The 18,567-nt window shown below is 44.7% G+C and overlaps 1 protein-coding gene and 1 long non-coding RNA gene across 9 annotated transcripts in view; one reads left to right on the top strand and one right to left on the bottom strand.

Moving 5' to 3' along the window:
- Nucleotides 1–11,394: 11,394 nt before the first annotated feature.
- Nucleotides 11,395–13,363, bottom strand: LOC146436412 (uncharacterized). The gene is made up of 2 exons (XR_014852658.1): nucleotides 13,091–13,363; nucleotides 11,395–11,747 (listed from the first exon to the last, which is right to left on the bottom strand). It is a non-coding gene; the product is annotated as an uncharacterized LOC146436412 (long non-coding RNA).
- Nucleotides 13,364–13,461: 98 nt separating this feature from the next.
- PHF21A (PHD finger protein 21A) overlaps nucleotides 13,462–18,567 on the top strand; it is a 135,053-nt gene continuing 129,947 nt past the window's right edge. For 3 of the 8 annotated variants that reach the window (XM_085062453.1, XM_085062452.1, XM_085062449.1), the window contains exon 1: nucleotides 13,462–13,872. The gene's annotated coding sequence lies outside the window, so the exon portion shown is untranslated. Of the gene's footprint in view, nucleotides 13,873–14,518; nucleotides 14,605–14,888; nucleotides 15,213–18,567 lie in introns of those variants that run through there. The other 5 variants (XM_085062450.1, XM_085062445.1, XM_085062451.1 and 2 more) reach the window with 3 other exon arrangements.

Below are 18,567 nucleotides of genomic sequence, written 5' to 3'. Positions count from 1 at the left end.
TCTGGGAACCAGGGAAGTTTCAAGAGAGAAAGGAAAAGGATGGAGGAAGAGGAAGGCAGGAAGGGATACTCACTGAGATACAGGCAGCAAAAAGGAGAGGAAATAAAAATGTCAGGGAAGGATGGGGAGAAAGAGATGGGAAGCTAGGAAAGCACATACACAAGAGCAAGGGGAAGTAGAAGGATGTGAGAGAGAATATGTGTTAGGAGACAGGAGAGAAGGGAGATTTCATGAAGGAGAGTAATTAAACGTAGAAGTATTCTTGCACTTAGGTCTGAGAGGAAAGAGAGGGGATAAAGTAGGAATGAGAGAAAAAAGAAGGAATGAAGGAAAAAAAGAAATTTAAGTCCTAAAATAGGTGTGTCCATGAGAAAAAAAGTAGCTAGAAAATAAAAGACAACAATCTTAGACCACAGCATGAAAAAAGGTGAAGATTAAACAATCTCTCTTGGGGAAAGAAAGAAATATGGAAGGAAAGGAAAAGAGCCTCGTACTATTTCAGATTTCCTTCTGGGACAATCCTACCTTGCAGTGGAAAATCCTCCCACTTCCCACCATGAGCTCCCATGCCTGCATCATTTCAAAGCACATCTACAGGGCAGTAGTATCTTATGCCAGAGAGTCCAAAATCATGGTATTGTTCATCTATCTAATGATAACCATTTTAGTATCACCATTGATAAAACAAAAAGCCTCTACATTTTTCAGTTGCATAGCAGAGGAGCTGGACAGACTAGCTGTAGAGGCAGATTCCCCACCCAGCAGTTCACTCCATCAACCAAAAGTGAAACACAATTAACTAACAAACTAAAAATCAGAAAAAAAAAAAATCTGTACTGCTTCTGCAGCTGCCTGATGGTGAAAAGAAGCCATATCGATGACAGAAGGAGATAATCCACTGACAGCCGGTTATGCCAGTAAAGATAAATAAACACAAGCTATTTGATCCCTTCTAAGGACTCCACAGTAGAAGGGGACTAACTTCCTGTCCCTTAGCATTTTACTATTAGCTGAAAAACATTTGTTTCTGGGGAATAATTAATTTCTTTCAGTTCTGGGTGAAAGTAGAATTGCTGAGGGGTGTGGTGGTCTCTGGAAATGGTTTTATGTATTTTGACATTTTCCTTGAATATTTCTCTAAATCTGTAGAGGAGGCATTTCTTCTCCAGGAAGGCAAGTAGAGTTTGAGGTCTCTCATTTTATCCATCAAGGTTAATATCTAGTCTTCTCATCTCTGCCAGGAGGCATTCCTGAAAGAATTTTAAACTTTTGAGTGAATTCTCCGGAAGTATCCACTGATATAATTATTCCATGACCCTGTAAGTTCAGTTTTGCTCACACTGAAGCTCTAGAAAGCAGAAAGTATCCCATGCAAGCAAGGGAAGACATGGTTCATGTGAAACTAGGGAGTTAAAAATATATTTTGCCAAGTCTCAATATTATATTTAGTAGTGCTGTCGTTGCCATGGTCTAAGGATAAAGAAGGGCAAGTTGTGAAGGTAATATATATATTATGAAATCAACCAGTATTGCTGAAAAACACAAACAGGCTTAGAAGCTTCTAAGCTCAGGCTTAGAAGCCACAAGCCTTTCCTTAGGTCCAAACTGGAAGCTTCAAATTTCACACAGATATTTGTAAATACAGATTGATTGTTTTGTAACATGCATCGCTTCTCTTCTGAAGTGCTGTGCATAGGACATTTCCCCTTCATATGTTCCCTCAGAAATAAGGGATCTGCTGCTCTTCTAAGTATATATGATTCAGGGAGAAGGGTTTGGAAAAAGGGGTGACTTTTCAGTGCCTGCCAGTAGCACCTGAGGTCTGCTAGCAAAATAGCCCCTGCAGCTCCTAGTGGCCATCCTTTTTCTCTTGTGCACATCAACAGAAACAGTGGTACTTCATACACATCACCAAGCCATTTACAAATAGATGTGCTCATGCCTGGAAATAAACTCTCAAGACTCTGATGCTTTCTGAACTCTCCCCTCTCCTTTCTCTTCCTCCTCCTTCTCTTCCTCCTCTATGTAGCAGTGGCCCCTAGTGGAAGCTGCTGTGTGGGTTGGCCCTGGTCTCCACCGCTCCAGGGAAGAGGCTACCTGGGATGGAAGTGTGCTGCTGGATGGCCACAAACCCACTGCAGGGGCCGATCAGAGCCACACCAGGCACCAGCACAACTGGGCAGTCCCCAGCTCCTGCTAGTCCCCTAGCTCCTGCCTAGCACCAGCTGCCTGGGAACAGTACTTTAAGTGGTGGAGATCAAAGATCAAGCCGTTTTGGTTTAGTGGGGATGTGCAGTCCATTTCCTCCACAACTTTCAAACAGCCCCCTTATGTGATTCCTCTCAGAACAGTGTTTTTATTAAAAGATAAACTGCCTCTCATTCCAAAAAATGTGATATGAATGACAATGTAAGACCTGTTTTTATTCTCAGAAGAAAAAACCCCAACCCACAGTACAAGAAGTTTCACTTTATTCAAGTGAAGAGCAAAGTCTGTATACCATTGGCACTCATGAATAGAGAAGCCTCTTGCACTGATTTTTTTCTCCTTCACTGAAGTATTACTGCTTCCTTTACTCCTGAACTCATAAAAGTGACAACACTGAAGGAGACCAAAGGTGCACCATATAGAGAAAGTCTTTCTCTGATAATGTCCCAACTCAGATATTTAAGTAGGACTGTAAGAAATGGGATGTATCCAGAAAGATCTTCCACCTGTGAGCCTCTGGCAATCAGTGGTAAAAGTGCTTGCTGAGTCAGATGTTGCATCCTTCAGTAGATTTGTTTCATGCCTTTCTGAATACATTTTTACTATCAGGATCCATGAAATCTTGCACCAACGAATTCCAAATGTGATTATGCATTGTGCAAAAAAAGTATTGCTTTTCGTTTGTTTTAAACATTGTCTAATCATTTCACTCAGTGCCACTTACTCTTGCAACTTGATGGTGAACAATTGCTCCCTGTTTTCCTTCTCTATGTTGCTCTCCCTTTAGCAGGCCTTTTATGTTCCTTCTCAGTGTTCTCTTATTTCATCAGGAAAATCCTAGTCCCCATGTTGGTTTTCTTCCTCAAGGTGAAAGTTATTCCCTATGTCTTCTGTTGCCTTTCTAATTCTAACATATCTTTTTTGAAACAACATCCTTCAGCTTGCTCTGAAGGGGTGGGCACATAATGGCTTCATAAATAGACAAAATACAAACTTCCAATGAAATTTATAGACTTTGGATAACTTCCAACTCCTTGTTTAACTACCTGGCTGATGGCAAGCACTGAGTGAATGATTTCAGGAGCCCCACTGATATTACCAATGAGACTAAGGTGACCTGGAACTTTGAAATGTTTTCAAACTATCATAGGCTTTTATTGAAATTCAATATGGTGTTTCCACGTCCACTGTGAAACAAACAAATTATGTCATGTCATGATTGTCATGACCTGAAAATCATGGAATAATCATATGGAGAAGATTATTCTGGGAGTTATTGAAAAACATCTGAAAGACAACATGATTATCACAGCCAGCACAGGTTCATAAGGGGAAAGTTCTGCTTGTCAAACTTAGCTTCGTCTTATAACAAGGTAACCCACCTGGTTGATCAAGGGAAGACAGTTAAAGCAATCTTTTTGGATCAGTAAAGTTTTTGATACTGTCTTTCACAGCATCCATCTGGACAAAATATTCAGCCCACAGTTGATGTGATGGGTAAGCAACTGGCTTACAGGTAGGGCATGAAGGGTTACAGTGGATGGGGTGACATCAGACTGGTGACCTGTCACTACTGGAGTTTTGCAGGGTCCCATCTTGGGGCCAGTGCTCATCAACATCTTCATTAACAAACTGGATGCAGGACTTGAAGGCATACTAAATTAGTTTGCCAGTGATACTAAAAATTGGGAGGAGCTGTTGACCCCCTCGAAGGCAGGAAGGCCCTGCAGAGAGACCTTGACAAATCAAGGGCTGGGCATTCACCAACCATATAAAGTTTAACAAGGGCAAGTGCCATATTCTGCACCTGAGATGGGGCAACTTTGGATGTGTGTACAGACTGGGGAATGAGGTGCTGGAAAGCAGTGCCATGGAAAGGGACCTGGGGGTCCTGGTCTGTGGCAAGTTGAACATGAGTCAGCAGCACCCTGGCAGCCATGAGGGCCAAGTGTGTCCTGGGGTGCTTCAGGCACAGCATCGCCAGCTGGGCAAGGGAGGGGATTGTCCTGCTCTGCTCTGCACTGGGGCAGCCTCAACTCAGTCCTGTGTGCAGTTTTGGGCGCCACAATGTAAGAAAGATATTAAACTATTAGAGAGCGCCCAAAGCAGGGCCATGAGGATGGTGAAGGGCCTGGAGGGGAAGCCATATGAGGAGTGGCTGAGGTCACTTGGTCTGTTCAACCTGGAGGAGACTGAGGGGAGACCTCAGTGCAGTTACAGCTTCCTCATGAAGGGAAGAGGAGGGGCAGGAACTGATCTCTTCTCTCTAGTGACCAGTGACAGGCCCCGAGGGAACGGCCTGAAGTTGTGTCAAGGGAGGTTTAGGTTGGATATTAGGAAAAGGTTTTTCACCCAGAGGGTGGCTGGGCACTGAACAGGCTCTCCAGGGAAAAGGTCACAGCACCAAGCCTGACAGAGTTCAAGAAGTGTTTGGACAATGTCCTCAGGCACAGAGTGTGATTACTCGGGCTTTTCTCTGCCGGGCCAGGAATTGAACTCGATGATCCTTGTGGGCCCCTTCCAACTCAGGATATTCTATGATTCTATGATTTCCACTTGATAGCTTAGTAGAGTTTTGAAAGAAACAGTCTTTTCAGTCCATTCCTCCTAGTGAGAAAAAAGTACATTTATGCTTATATGTATTCTTCATATAGGGAAGCAATGCCAATGAGATTTGTGAATTTATTGACATTAACAAACTGTCTTTTAGCTGAAAAGCACGATGTTGGTGTATCTTACTGTTATTAATCAATTTTGAACACAAAGAACACACAAACAGGTTTAATTGCCCAATTCCCTAAGACTTGAGTGATATATTTTGCAACTTGCCTATCACTCAAACAACAGAAGACTTGAGTGGAAGATATTAAAATCAATTATAAATAAAATATCTGTGAAGACCTCTCTCTACAAACATGTGTCTCTGAATTTATGATGTGGTAGCTGTATTGTAAGACACAACTAAATAAAAAGGGCATTGTCTTGCTGTGCAGCTGCCTCCCCTGTCCATCAGGTTTATTGACTTTTTTTTGATCTTTACTTTGCCCCTTCTCACTCCATTCAAAACCCAGCCAGATTAAACTCCAGATTATCCCAGAAAGCAGCAAGATGAGATAACACAGCCAAAGCAGAAACCCAGAAATATCCAGGGAAGCCAAGGAAGCTTGGAGAAGAAGGTGCCATTCCATCAGGAAGGACTGGTGACTCCAGGGGCTGTGATGGCAGGTGGGCCACAGCTCCTCAGAAGATGCAATGCTGTGTGGCAAGCCCATGCTAATTCAGCATCAGTCATCTCAGGGGTATCTTTACCCATGATACACTTAATCCCAGATATCCTAGAAGTGACTAACACTATTTATTGTTAGGCCATGAAAACTCACTCTGAATACCTGCACTAGCACTGACCTTTCCATCCACTGAGTCACTGTTAACTCTTATTCTTGCATGCAAAGCCAGGCACAGCTTTGCTCCTAGATTCCCCTTCCTCATTCCTCCATAACACTTGTTTCACAGCTTCTCTTCCCTCCCTTGTCCCTGTGCCTATAGTGCCTATTCTGGGCTACTTTTCAGCATGGTAAAGTAAAGGAAACTGGTAATAAATACACAAGATTCCAGTAGTTTAATATGTCTCAAAGCTTACTACTTTTTTATTGCTTTCAAACACTGATACCATTGCTACATTACTCTGTAGGACAAGATACTGCTCAGCTGGTAGTCCCAAACTGGTGGCTCAAACAGATATCTAATCAAATACTTAGAGAACTGAATTGCTTTTTAGATGTTCTGTCCACTCAATCCCCAGGCTGTTTATGTATCTAGTGATATTGAAGGGTTTAGGGGACCAATTTATGGAAATACTTTTGAAAACCACAGTCAGTATTTATATTTTAAGTACTTAACATCCTGGTACTATCATCATCCTGTAGTTTTCCTTAGATGCCCTGATTCCCTGCCTCTCCCTTTAGTGACATTTTACACTATATGTTCCTCAGACTTTGAAGCAGGCTTTGCTTTATCATGTCTCTCCTGAAGGTGCCAAAATGACCACTGACACCTAAAAGGATGAAAAATACATGATGTCCCTTTTACTAGTATTTTATTGCTTACAGAAATGGGCTTTTAAATTTTTTTATGCTGTTTGTCACAATGTCTGATTTCTGTGCATGTGGGAGACTGTTGAGATGTCTACATGCCCACATTACAACCTGGTAGTTGCTGTCTTGGTCTGTCTTGGCTCATTCCCTTGGTTTACCACTCCGCATTTCTGTTTGCTTATCAGGTTAGTGACACACCAAAATGCTCCATAACAAAAGTTGTCATTTCCTTTCAGAAGTACTTGAAAACATGCTCTGGGGTTTAACGTCCATCCCCAGTTTCCCAATTCTACATTTTTTCTCTCCAAGTTACTCAAAAATAGAAGTGGGAGAATTCTTCTGAAAGCATCTGGAAAAGGGCATTTTGATGGAGACTAGATATCCCTAATCACTAATGGTCCAAAAGTCTCCAGTTGAAAAATCTGGTAGGGTGACCAACATTACAACAAATCAGCCTGAATTAGGGGGCATTGTATTGTTTAACAGAAAGGACAATTAGTCAAAAAGAGTTTCTTTTATCTGATAATGGAACTGCAATTGCTCCTAGGATACTTCATACTGCTGGCTTAAAAATGAGGATCCTTTCCCTGGACCATTTGCATCTTGGCACAAAATCTCTAGCTCATTGTGATTCTAAAGAGTGTACAGGATCCAAAACCATGCTTAGTCAGCCTGGCCAGCCACCTGAGAGCCATGAGCAATGTCCCCTTTATGACTGTTCACTTCAACTTAAAGAGAAAAGAAAAAAAAGGCAAGGAAACCCATTCCTCTTGACTCCCAGAGACAGTATCATTGCTCAGATCTTCCTTCAGCCTGGAGCAGCAACATCACCAGCCTCTCTGAAAGCAGATGCACCTTCAGAAAAAGAAAGCAATGGCTTGTGAAGGGTACAGTGCTCTTGCCTCCCCTAATTGCAGATCTGATATAGAAGTAGTGGTTGAAATAGTGTTTTGCGGGGAGGTCAGATTAGATAAAGAGCTGACAACCTTCCTGACTTTACATACCAAAACCTTAACAAGACTAAAAGCCTAAGACGGAAGCCAAGGAAGAAGAGCTCTGGGAGCTGCTGGCAGGTATGAGACAGTGGTGAGTCCTCACAGGTCTCCCATGCTCTGTGGTGCAACAGGCCAGGCTATCCTCTCTGAGCTACAGTCCTCTGCTTTCCGTATGAAATAACCAGTATCTCTGGTAAGTAAAGCAGTATGTGATCAGGGGAAGACACACAGCAGGATGGAGTCATCCTTTCAAGGCTAGCCTCAGAAGAGCTTGCATCTCCAGTGAAATCCCAATACAGACACAATGCTATGCTGTGCTGTGCTGTGCTGTGCTGTGCTGTGCTGTGCTGTGCTGACAGGCCTTCCCTGGCTCAGCTACTGAGGGCAGCCTGAAGAACATGAATTTTGCAAAAGCAACAGGGCAGCCTGAATGTTGAATTACCTTTCCTGGAATATAGATCCTGGGCAATGTACTCCTATGACTGTTTTTAGTTGACCCTAGCTGCCTCCCAGGCAGAGCAATCAGGAAAGTGAGATTTGCGGCTGCACCACTCCTGGCTGGACCAACTGACAGCTGACGTGTAAGAAAGTCATTTTGGGACGAGCCAGGTAAGCAGGGGTCTGTCTCATTAGCTGCTGTAAGCAGTAGCTCCTGTGTAAGGCAATAATCCACAGTCAAAGTCAGAGGTGATTTTGTTAAGCAACGCAGTTTCCACTTAGGCTGATGTCCTTAATAGTGAGTGCTTCATGCACATCATGTTGTCAGGCTCTGGCCCTAACTGGTGGTCTAAACAGTCTGGGTAATTTTACATATCATCTGGAAGTGAGTGATGCCCTATCTTTCCCTGATGTGGGAAGAGGAAGATATTTGCTTATAGAAGGAGCTCTTTGCCTGGATCCTGCTGGAGAGATAACCCTGTGTTCAAACACTGATGAGAAAGAGAGATTCCCAACTGTTTTCTTAGGCTGTGGTATGTCTTGCCTGAAATGGTCTTATGGCTTTCATTTTTAAGCACAGCTGCACAGGCTATCTCCCCTCTTACTTGTAGCCATCTAGAATTCCTGCCAAAAGCATAGTGAAAAACAGCAATAGGCAAGTAACTAACTCTTGGTTTCGTTTTTAAGGTGGTTTTGTTGCTGAAAACCAGGGGAACAGAAAGTGCTGTGTGGCTACTCCACTGTCAACTTGTGACAATCTGTGCACCAACCTGTGACCTGTCAATGCACTTGCTGCTAATTCCTTTGAACATGAGTTGCTGGAAGACTGTTTCTGCATATTAACTAATATCTTCTCAGATTTTGTTCTAAGTATTCTCAACAAACAGCACTGCAAGGTGGGCTGGCTACAGCAAAGCTAGCATGTTATGATGTAACTTGTTATTTTGAACACTTGGGACAATAATTGTTAGCAATGACTATTATTCTTAAGGTGCCCCTGCATTAATACTTTACATGGACTGTGCTTCTTTCTCTGAAATTCTCCCAAACTGGTGAAACAACATTCAATGAGAAATAAAACCTAGCAGCTGCTTACAAGTTCTCATAAAATCCTGTTAATTTTTATGTGTTTTCCACTTTGATAAGACTTTGGATTTGGCTTATACTTCTAAGTGCTCTTAGAAAAAAACTAGGCAAGCGGAACTGGATGAGTATCCAGAGTGACGTGATCAAGCAGAAAGTGGAAAACTTAGACAAACTGCACTATGACTTTTGATGAGCAGCACAAATCACTTTCAGAGGCAGAGGTGTGTGGGTCAACTGTGCACAAAGACTCAAAAAGCAAAGAAAGGACTTTTTTCCTAAGCTTCTAGCATGATTTCCCTTCACTGAAAGGAAATCATGGTAGATTTCTGTGTACAGAGCCAATGTACAAAACCAGTTGGTTTATTCAAACATTTAGCTGTGTATCTGATGACACCATTGCTTTCCATTTCATATATGAAACCACTCCTCATGCTACTGGAAGGTAAATGCTTCATATACATATGTGGGGGCCCTTTTTCCTGACATGGAAGTGAAGCTAAGTAGCACAGAGGCAGGAACCTCTTCTCTTCAGCATGGCAAGTCTGAACAAAGAATAGTGTATGTGTGCAGTTTTCAAAGGAAAAACTTTCATCATGTTTGTGATAATCAGGGTCTGTGGCTTATAAGGTTGGTTGATGAGAAGCCCAACATCACCCAGCAATGTATGCTTGCACCCCAGAGAGCCAACCCCATCCTGGGCTGCATCAAAATCAGTGTGGACAGCAGGGTGAGGGAGGGGATTCTGCCCCCTTGCTCTGCTGTCATGGGACCTTATGAGAAGCTGGAGTGCTTGTCCAGCTCTGTGGCCCCCAGCATAGGAGTGATGTGGACCTGCTGGAGCAAGACTGGAGGAGTGCCATGAAGATGATCAGAGGGCTGGAGCATTTCTCATGTGAAGAGAGGCTGAGAGAGTTGGGGCTGCTCAGCCTGGAGGAGAGACGACTCTGAGGAGATCTTATAGCAGCCTTCCAGTACGTACAGGGTGTCTACAAGAAACTACAAGGGCATGTCGTGATAGAACAAGGGACAAGGGATAATGGATTTAATCTGAAAGAGGGTAGATTTTGATTAGATGTTAGCAAGAGATGCTTCACTGTGGATGGCGAGGCACTGGAACAGATTGCCCAGAGAGGCTGTGGATGCTCCATCCCTGGAAGTGTTCACAGCCAGTTTGGTTGGGGCTCTGAGTAACCTGGTCTAGTGGAAGACATCCCTGCCCACGGCAGGAGAGTTGGAACTAGACAACCTTTAAGGTCCCTTCCAAACCGAACAATTCTGTGATTCTATGAAAATGGTCTACCAGGCTGTGACCCAAAGATCACTGTGGGCAGTGTGTGAGATACTCATCATGGTCTGAGTTCTAAGACAAACCATGAAAGATTTCTGTGTGCATCTACAGTAACAGCTGATGATTATTTTTCCTTTGAACTTTGTCCAAAGTTCATCTCTAAAAAACAAACTTTAGGCAAACTGTGTGTACTGACTCCTCAGCAAAATAAACATGTTGAATCTCTAATAACACTTAAATCACTCACTCTAGCTTCTTTCAACTTGCTTGTTAACTAGAAAGATAAAAAACAGTAAAATAAATAAGCTTTGCTCAGTTATTTGTTTTTCTGGTGCCTCTATCAAAAAAATCTGAAGAACTAAAACAACTCTGGTCTGATTGTTTTCAGAGTAAGTTGACTCCTCTACTTGCTTCAAATTCTAACTGAATGTAACATCAAAATCCAGGCTGTCTTGGCTGTAACACTTGGCCTCTATAGCTTGAAGCACTGGTAGTAAAGTTTACATAGAGGAGGGAAAATCTGACTATCAGGGATAGGATTTTCAGAGGGGTTTAAGAATTGGTTATGGACTTGAGACTGGAGGGCTGAGGAGGGAGGGGGCTAGACGGTGCCCCAGCTGCAGGAGAAATCACAGCAAACTACAATCAAATCTGACAGTGACAGACCTTATCCCAGGATTACTTGATCTATTCAAAGGCTGCAGAAGTAAAGTAGAAAGAAGTATAAAAAGCAAATATATATTTATTAGAAACGGTGTAATATCTTAGTTATACTAACCATAACACTTCTTGTCACAGTTGGACATGTTGAAAAACCAACTGTGATGGCTCTAGATTTTTGGTAACCCTGTGCACGTGACCTTACCTGTTATCCCATGAACTGTGCACCTATCAGTAACTATTTGATGAGCACCCAGACACATTTTCTGTCTTTTTCTTTTTTAAGTACTCCGTCAACCCTGCTGTTCATACATGGCCTGCCAAAAAAAAAAAAAAGGTTTGATTGCCTCAAAAGGAAAAACCCAAACAATGTGACCTTAAAAAAAAAAAAACAACCAAGCAAAACAGAAAACCAACCAAACAAAAAATAAACCAAAAAAAGGGCATTTTTGGACAACTCTATTTGCTTCATACATCTTCCTTTTTGTGCCTTTAAGGTATGTGCCTTCTTTAAGGTCACATCCAAAACCCCACAGGCTAGAAACTTCATTAAAAAAAATAAACCTGAATGTCTTGCATAATTGTATGAGTTCAGGAGCTACAGCTTTAAGAAGGGCACTAAATGTTGTAAAGTTCACAATTTAATCACACAGAACTTGGAAACCAAATGATGGAAAAGAAATGGAAAATTAACAGTAATTAAATAAACAATGGCTTAGATTTTTTTTTTTTACAGTTGAGGGGAAACCTTGCTGTAAGTTCTCACTCACGTTGAGCCGTCTAGAATCCTCCAGATGATAAAACTGTGCGTTACTGCCCAGTTACGACTCGTCCCCGAGTTACTCATCATGACTGCTTTATGGATTTAGTTTCACAATATAATAATGAGTTCATCGTAGCTTCCTGAAGCATTCGCAGAGAGAAACACTTTTCTTCACAACTTGAGAGCATTTCGAAGGAATAAAGCGATGAGACAGGCTATTAAAAAAAAAAAAATTAAAAAATCAGCTTTGCATTGCATCAAACCCCGGCTTTTCCTGAGAGCTCATGCAAATCCCGCGGCATCCAGAACATGTCCCACTGCTTTAGCAATGGTGGCTCCTCCATAAAGGCGAGGTTTTAAGTATTTCTGAGACTCTGGAGACTTTCAGGAGCCGGAGACGCACAGAGGCATGCCTGTAACTTAAGCTAGTGTGTTGCAGATAAGGACTGACCCCGCATGGGTTGGCTGCTGGTGTTCGTGCAGCCCCCCGCCGCTCATTGTGCGGCGGCTGGGAACCGGGGAAACCGGGAGGAACCGGGGGGACCGTGCTCCCCGAACTGCCGGCACAGGCGGACACAGAACCGGGAGGGTGCGAGGGAGGGAGCGATGAGCCCCCGAAGCCCGAGTCACGTATATTTGATTTTCACGCCAACGAGTACCGCAGAAACGTTCTAATCCATGGCATGTTAACTTCCCTGCTTTGAACCTGCCCATGAAAGTTTCTGACTCGCCACGGTTGTGCTTGTGGCTTTTTGTTGGTTTTTTTTTTGTTCCTTGTGGAAGAGGAATTGGAAGAGGAATGGGGGGGGGAAAGCCGATGCGCCGCCGCTCGCACGAAAGCAAATGGCAGCATCGCGCGGCTCTGGAGTAGTAAGTTAATAAATAAATAAGCCAACCCCGCTGCGTGAACGGCGAGGCGGAGGAGGGAACACCCTCCCTCCCTTCCCGGCCGCGCGGCGAGCGGGTGCGCTATTCCTGCGAATAACATGGCAGGGCCGGCGATGCGGGGAGGGGAAGGAGGGAGGAAAAGAGGGCGGCTCTTGGCCCGGGCGGCCGGGCCGTGGCGCATCCGCGCCTGATCCACGGGGATGAGGCCGCCGAGCTCCCGCGCTCCCTGCCGCCGCCGCCGCCGTTTCCTGCACGCATCCCCCGCCGCCCCCCCTCGGCCCTGTTGCATCAACTTCCTGTGCGGAGCCCCTCGCGGCAGGGCCCCGCGCGCCGGCTCCTCCCGCCCGCGCGCGCGCCCCCCCGCCCTCCGCTTCCTGCGCGCGCCCCCGCGCGCGCGCCCGCGCGCCGCCCCCGCCGAACCCCGCGCGCCGGCCCGGGCGGGCGCGGGGAGGGAGGGGTGGGGGGGTGTGTGTATGGGGGGTGCGGGGGGGGCTCGGCTGGCGCGCAGCCGTTCCCGCGCCCTTTCCCCGGGCCCCGCGCCCTCACCCCCGCACGGTACTGGCGGTGCGGGGCGGTGCGGCCGTCCGGTGCCCCCCGCGGCCGCGGCCGGCGGCGCCGCTGCTCCGGCAGAGTTTGGTGCCCTACTTCACTCTACTTTAGTTTCACTCACTTTACATCCGGGCTTTTTCCCTAGGCAATGGGGGCCGCAGCACAGCCCGTTCCTTAGGCAAAGGGAAATAAATTCGCCGCACCGACACGTCAAGTAGTCCCCCCTCAGGAGAAGCCGCCGAGCCCGCCCTCCTGGCTTCCCCACTTCCCCCGGCCCGGGCCCGGGCGGCGGCGCCCCGCCGTCGCAGTGGGGACAGGGGAGCGTCGGCGTGTGGCCGCCGGTCCCCGCTCCCACCGCGGCTCTCCGGCGGCGGGCCGGGCCGGGCCGGGGCGGGCGGGGGCGCGCGCGGCGGCGTGTCGGGAGCGCGCCGCAGGCAGGCAGGCAGGGAGGCCGGCGGCGGAGGGATCCCGGCGAGCGGTGTGCTGCGGCCGGGCCGGGTGAATGGGATTGAAGAAGAGTTCAGCTTCTCGGCTTGTTTTTGTGTTACAGTTTCTCTCCTCCTGCGCCTCTCCGGCTTCGTGCCGCCCTCTCCGCCCGCTCCCTCCTCCCCGCCGCAGGAGGAGCCCCCCGCGGAAAGGGGGAAGGAAAAGGACCCCACAGAGGCGAGAGCGAGCGAAGAGGAGGAGGAGAAGGGAGCAACCTACCATCTTCCACTCCCCGCTTAGCTTAAAGAAAGTGAGAGGAGGAGAGAGAGAGAGGCGCCCAGAAGAGGGGGACAGGGAGGCCCAGAGGAGCGGCGGCGCCGGCACCCTCCCCCTATGAAGAAGAGTCCTCCCTCTCACAGAGAGGTCCTGCCAGGGGGACCCCGGCCGGCCCGCAGCAGCACCGCCGCCGCCAGCAGGGTGTAGTATCCCACCTTTCGGATTCGCCTCCTCCTCCTCTTCCTCCCTGCCCCCCCCCGCCCCCCGGGCACCGTCCCCCCCTCTCCCCCCCGCGCCCCCCGGGATGGCGCCGGCGCGCCCCGCACTCTCCGGCCAACTTGGCGATGAGGAGCAGCAACTTCGCCGCGGCCCCCGGCCCCTCCCTCGGGGGGGGGTGGCGGGGAATAGCGGAGCGTCCCGGGGCGGCCCCCCGGCCTCCCCGGCAGAAGTTTGCGAGCGGGAGCGGGAGAGGTGGAGGAGGGTGACACTTGGGGTAAAAGGAGGAGGTGACACATTGGGGTTGGGGGGAGGAGCAGGGGAAGGAGATGACACATTGCACTGGGGATGGGGTGGGGGAGGGAGGCTTATCCCCTCCCCTCCGGTTTCCTTCAGGATGATTATTTCCAGGCCCTTTTCTCTCGGTCGGGTCCTTCGCCGCGATGCTGTTGGGGAAGTTTTATTATTATCTGGGAAATGATGCCGCTCTCCGTGATGGATAATTCGTAGTAAATCCGCTGCTGCGGTTTTTCTTTTTTTTTTTTTCTTTCTCCTTTTTTTTTTTTTTTTTTTTTTTCTTTTTTCTTTTTTCTTCCCGTCTTCCTTTCATTCGTCTTTGTGGCCCGAGCAGCGCCGGGAAAATTCCGTTTCTTCAGCAACTTGTTATTCCGGAGCCGGGCCTGTCCCCCTCGCCCTGGGGCTGCCCTTCCCGCACAGGTACGGGGCCGGGGGCGCCCACGCCTGCCCCAGTATTGGGCATGGACACTTCTTTATTTTGATTTGTTTCCCTCCCTCCTGCGCCCGTGTAGGTGGAGTGGGGCTCTGTGTGGGACTCTGCCATTTGGTGTAGTCCTCTTATGCATGTTCCTTTCCTTTTTTCACTTGCCTTCCTGCAGGTTTTTTTTTTTTTTGGTTTTTTTTTTTTTGGTGATGGTGTGTGTTTTGTTTCTTCCTGTTCTTTATTATTCCGTGCTTCACTGTCGGTAGAGCTTTTTCCTCAACCACCTCTGCAGTTTGGTGGGTGCTGGTGGGTTTGTACACCGAGGTGGTTTTTTTTTTTGTGAATTCGTATTTTATTAATGCATGGAGCTCTTCATTCAACTTCTTCTCAAGTGTCAAAAAATGAGGCTATGAACAGATGTGTTTCAATATGGAGAGATTTCCAAGTTCCTAATTCTTGGGGGTGGAGGAAAGAGTGCCATTGGAGAGTGGCTTTTGTTTTCGATTGGTGAACAAATGTCATCACATTTCAGTCACGTGCTGTAATATTCTTTGTTCAGCTATCAAAGTATGATATCTGCTACACCTGTTCCCACTTTCTAATTGTAAGTAACGGTGATTGCCTGCAAATCTTATAATTGCAGATTGGAGCACTTTCTCCCTTTCTACCCCTTCTACCCTCTTGGATATTTGTTCGGGCCCAAGCACTGAGCTTGACAATGAACTTTTGTTCACTGTGGACTCTGCATGTAAAAAGGTCCCACTGGGGGTAATAACTTGTGTGTCACGAGAAAGTTGTGTAGTGTGATGTACGGTGGGTCTGAGCATGGAGAAATCAGGTGGGGATGTGCACTCCGTAATGGCAGGGCTTGAGGAAGAGGTAGGCTTCTTTGGGCCAGGGAAATTTTCTTGTTCTGTTGCTTATCTGGGTAAAGGATAGATACTCCAGTACACCCATATATGTAGATAGATGTATTTTTTTTGCTTAGCTGTAGATTTTCAGATATGAGAAATAAGAAGGATTTTGGCTGTCTGTTTACTTTTTTTTCCTCCCCCCTCCCCATTGTGCTCACTTATAACAATGAAGACACCTGCTTAGTTTCAGTTTTGTAAGTCGTCTTCCTCTCGCTTTCCTGCAATTTTCCAGAATTAGCTGGTGAGGCTGGATCTGCTACATAGCCGGGGAATTTCTAACTTTGATGAAGGAAGGCTTATTTTGAGGCTTCATTTGTGGAAAAAAATAGCATGTGTTTCAAAGCTTGTTAAAAAAAAATACCCTTAAAAGTCTAAAATTCGTTACTTGTACCAGGTTAACCTGTAATGCCAAGACTTTAATATTAAAACTTGTTAGTGATTGTGTATAATACAACTTTATGGATTATATTAAATAGTGACATAAAATTACTACTGAGAATAGTATTTTTATTATCAAATAAATAAATAAAAAATGCATAACTACCCATATTAGTTAAAGAAGTTAATTATCATTCTTTAGGAGAAAGAACAGAGTCTTTGGAAATTTTGTTTATGTCTGTTCATGCTTCATGATAGATAAATGAAACTTTCTTCAGGGACATTTTTTTATTGTTTTCTAGAAAGGAATTCTGTAGCTTAGTAAGTGAAACTTTAAAACTATTTAAAAATAGATGATGTGATTCTCAAATATCTTTAAAACTTTCAACTTTACTATGGTAGAAAGATTATTTTATGATAGTTATATCAGCTAGGGAGTTGAGCTCATAAAGAGGGATTATGGAGCAGCCTCTTTAACCATTCATTCCATGTTGTATAGAAGCATGTATAGAGTATCTCTTCAAGGTCTTTTAAGAGACCCGTTGTCCAGCAGAAGGTAGATGCTTGCTCACTGAGAGGACTTGCCACCAGATGGATGTCAGCTATGCCATATCCCAAGTTTTCAGCTGTACTAACCTGAACGACAAGAAATTTGGAGTGGATCCCATTATGGGTTTTGGTGATTTTTTTCATTTAACTAGTGCAGCTCACACAGTGTATAATTAAAAATGTTGTGTGGAGGAGTCTTTTGTTATTAATAATTATTTTGTCATTAGTCTTTGTAAGATTTTTACCTGAAAGTTTTTAATCTTTGCTCTCCTCTATGTGCATCCTGAACTAGTTTTGTTGTGAGATGGAAGCAGGCATTTGAAAGTGGTTTTCTTCCTTTAGGGAATAAAAATTAAAAAAAACTTTCCTTCAAAGAATTTAAAAAAAGCAAAAGTAGGAAATTAAAACTTAGGCTGCTTAGAAAAAAATGCTGTTGTGTTTTCCAACTTCAGCAGTGAGATGTCTGCTTTAAGTTTAGGTTTTGTAAAGATATCTCTTCACTGTAGGCCATTCAGCTTCAGCTGCATTTCAAATATTGGGCCTATCTATTTCTTATTCCAACTTCACTTTTTTTTTTAGAGATGAGGTTTTGTGTGTGCCTATTAAAGTTCACTGTAGAAATTATGATTAAAAAATTAAAAATATCTTGGTGTGGATCCTTACAAAGGACACAATTTTCATGCTTTTTTTTTAAAGAAAATAAAATGTGTTTTATTGACAGCTTAAAAAGTTGTATAATTCTGTGTGCAGTTGGAAAGCTTTGATAGTGAGCCTGGATATCACTTGAGCTGTTCATGCAGTTTGTTTATAATGAACACATTGTAGCTGTTCTGTTCCTTTATCCTTCTTCTCAGAGCCATGAAGAACTTTATTTGGTCAAATTAATTGATACTACTGGAAATTGTTTGCAGTGGAGATTTCTCTTTTATTTCAGCTCAGTTTGAAGGAACCTTGATGGACTATCTTATTTCATGTATTATGGGCATTTTGCACAGGTACCAGAAACTCAAGATGAATGTCATATGAGAAACATGTGTTGGTGGCCCTAACTTTTTTACTGTTGTTTTGGGTTTGTTGGTTTTACTTGTCTAAAATCCTCCAGAAAGGACTTCATAGGGTGATAGAGCTTTGCTTTTTGGAGGACCATCTTATGGGGATGTGAGCTATAAGGTATCTCCTTCTGGAGAGGCTTCTTGTGTAGAAGGGGCACCGCTGAAAACCTATTATTAAGCTTCTAATAATATTTCTTCACTGTCCCCTTCACCCTTTATGCTCACAACTGTGCAGTCACATGTGTAGCTGTATACTAGAAGTGTAAGACTCTACAAAAGGCCTGGCTCCTGTACGTTCGTGAATTGCCCTTGTTCAATTACTCTGTGCCAGAAAGCAGCTCACATCCTGTTTCTGATGTATTTTAACAGCACAAAGGTTATTTAGGAACAAACCATATAGTGGAAAGGTGGGGCAGAGCACAGAAGGGTTTTGAGATGTCTGCTGAATGCAAAGGGCTAGGTACTTACTTGTGTACCCTGTAAATAGAGGGTATAGAAGGATAGTTTTTATAGGTGTCTTACATTAATATTTCATGTTCAGTATAGCACAAAGCCAGTGTCTGGCTTGTGCTGGTGGTAGAGATATGCATTATGCAGGCAAAAAAGAATTTTATTTACATTTGGTGGGGGGGGCAACTTTGTATTTTCTCATTTTCCTTTCCTTTTTTTTCTTCCTTAAGGCAAACACAATCTCATTTAAAAAAATAAAAAGAAGCCCCTGTGTTTTTTTATAAGTTTTAATTTATGGCTACTGCACTTTACAGAGTTCCTCTCTGGAATAAAATTGATAAAGTATGATTTAAAATTTGTTTGATTCTGCTTTTGTTATGTCAAAATGTCACAAAAGTGAAGTGCAGATCATAGAATGGCTGTAAAATGTACAGAAGTCGAAAGAGTTTTTAAAGAGTACTTAGTGCTGAGGAAAAACTTTGCAGTTAGAATCACCTGTCCCTAAAATAATTTTTATAACTGTAGAAAGTTCTAACAGGTCCCTTCCTTTGGTCTGAGATGATTGCCCTGCCTACTTTGTTGTAACAAAGCCCCAACTTTACCACAGAATCTTTTG

The sequence above is a fragment of the Lichenostomus cassidix genome, chromosome 5 (assembly GCF_008360975.1).
Source record: "Lichenostomus cassidix isolate B80296 chromosome 5, HeHo_3.0, whole genome shotgun sequence".
Classification (NCBI taxonomy): domain Eukaryota; kingdom Metazoa; phylum Chordata; class Aves; order Passeriformes; family Meliphagidae; genus Lichenostomus; species Lichenostomus cassidix.
Note: the sequence above shows the minus strand (reverse complement) of the source record. Positions and strands in the feature narration are given on the sequence as shown.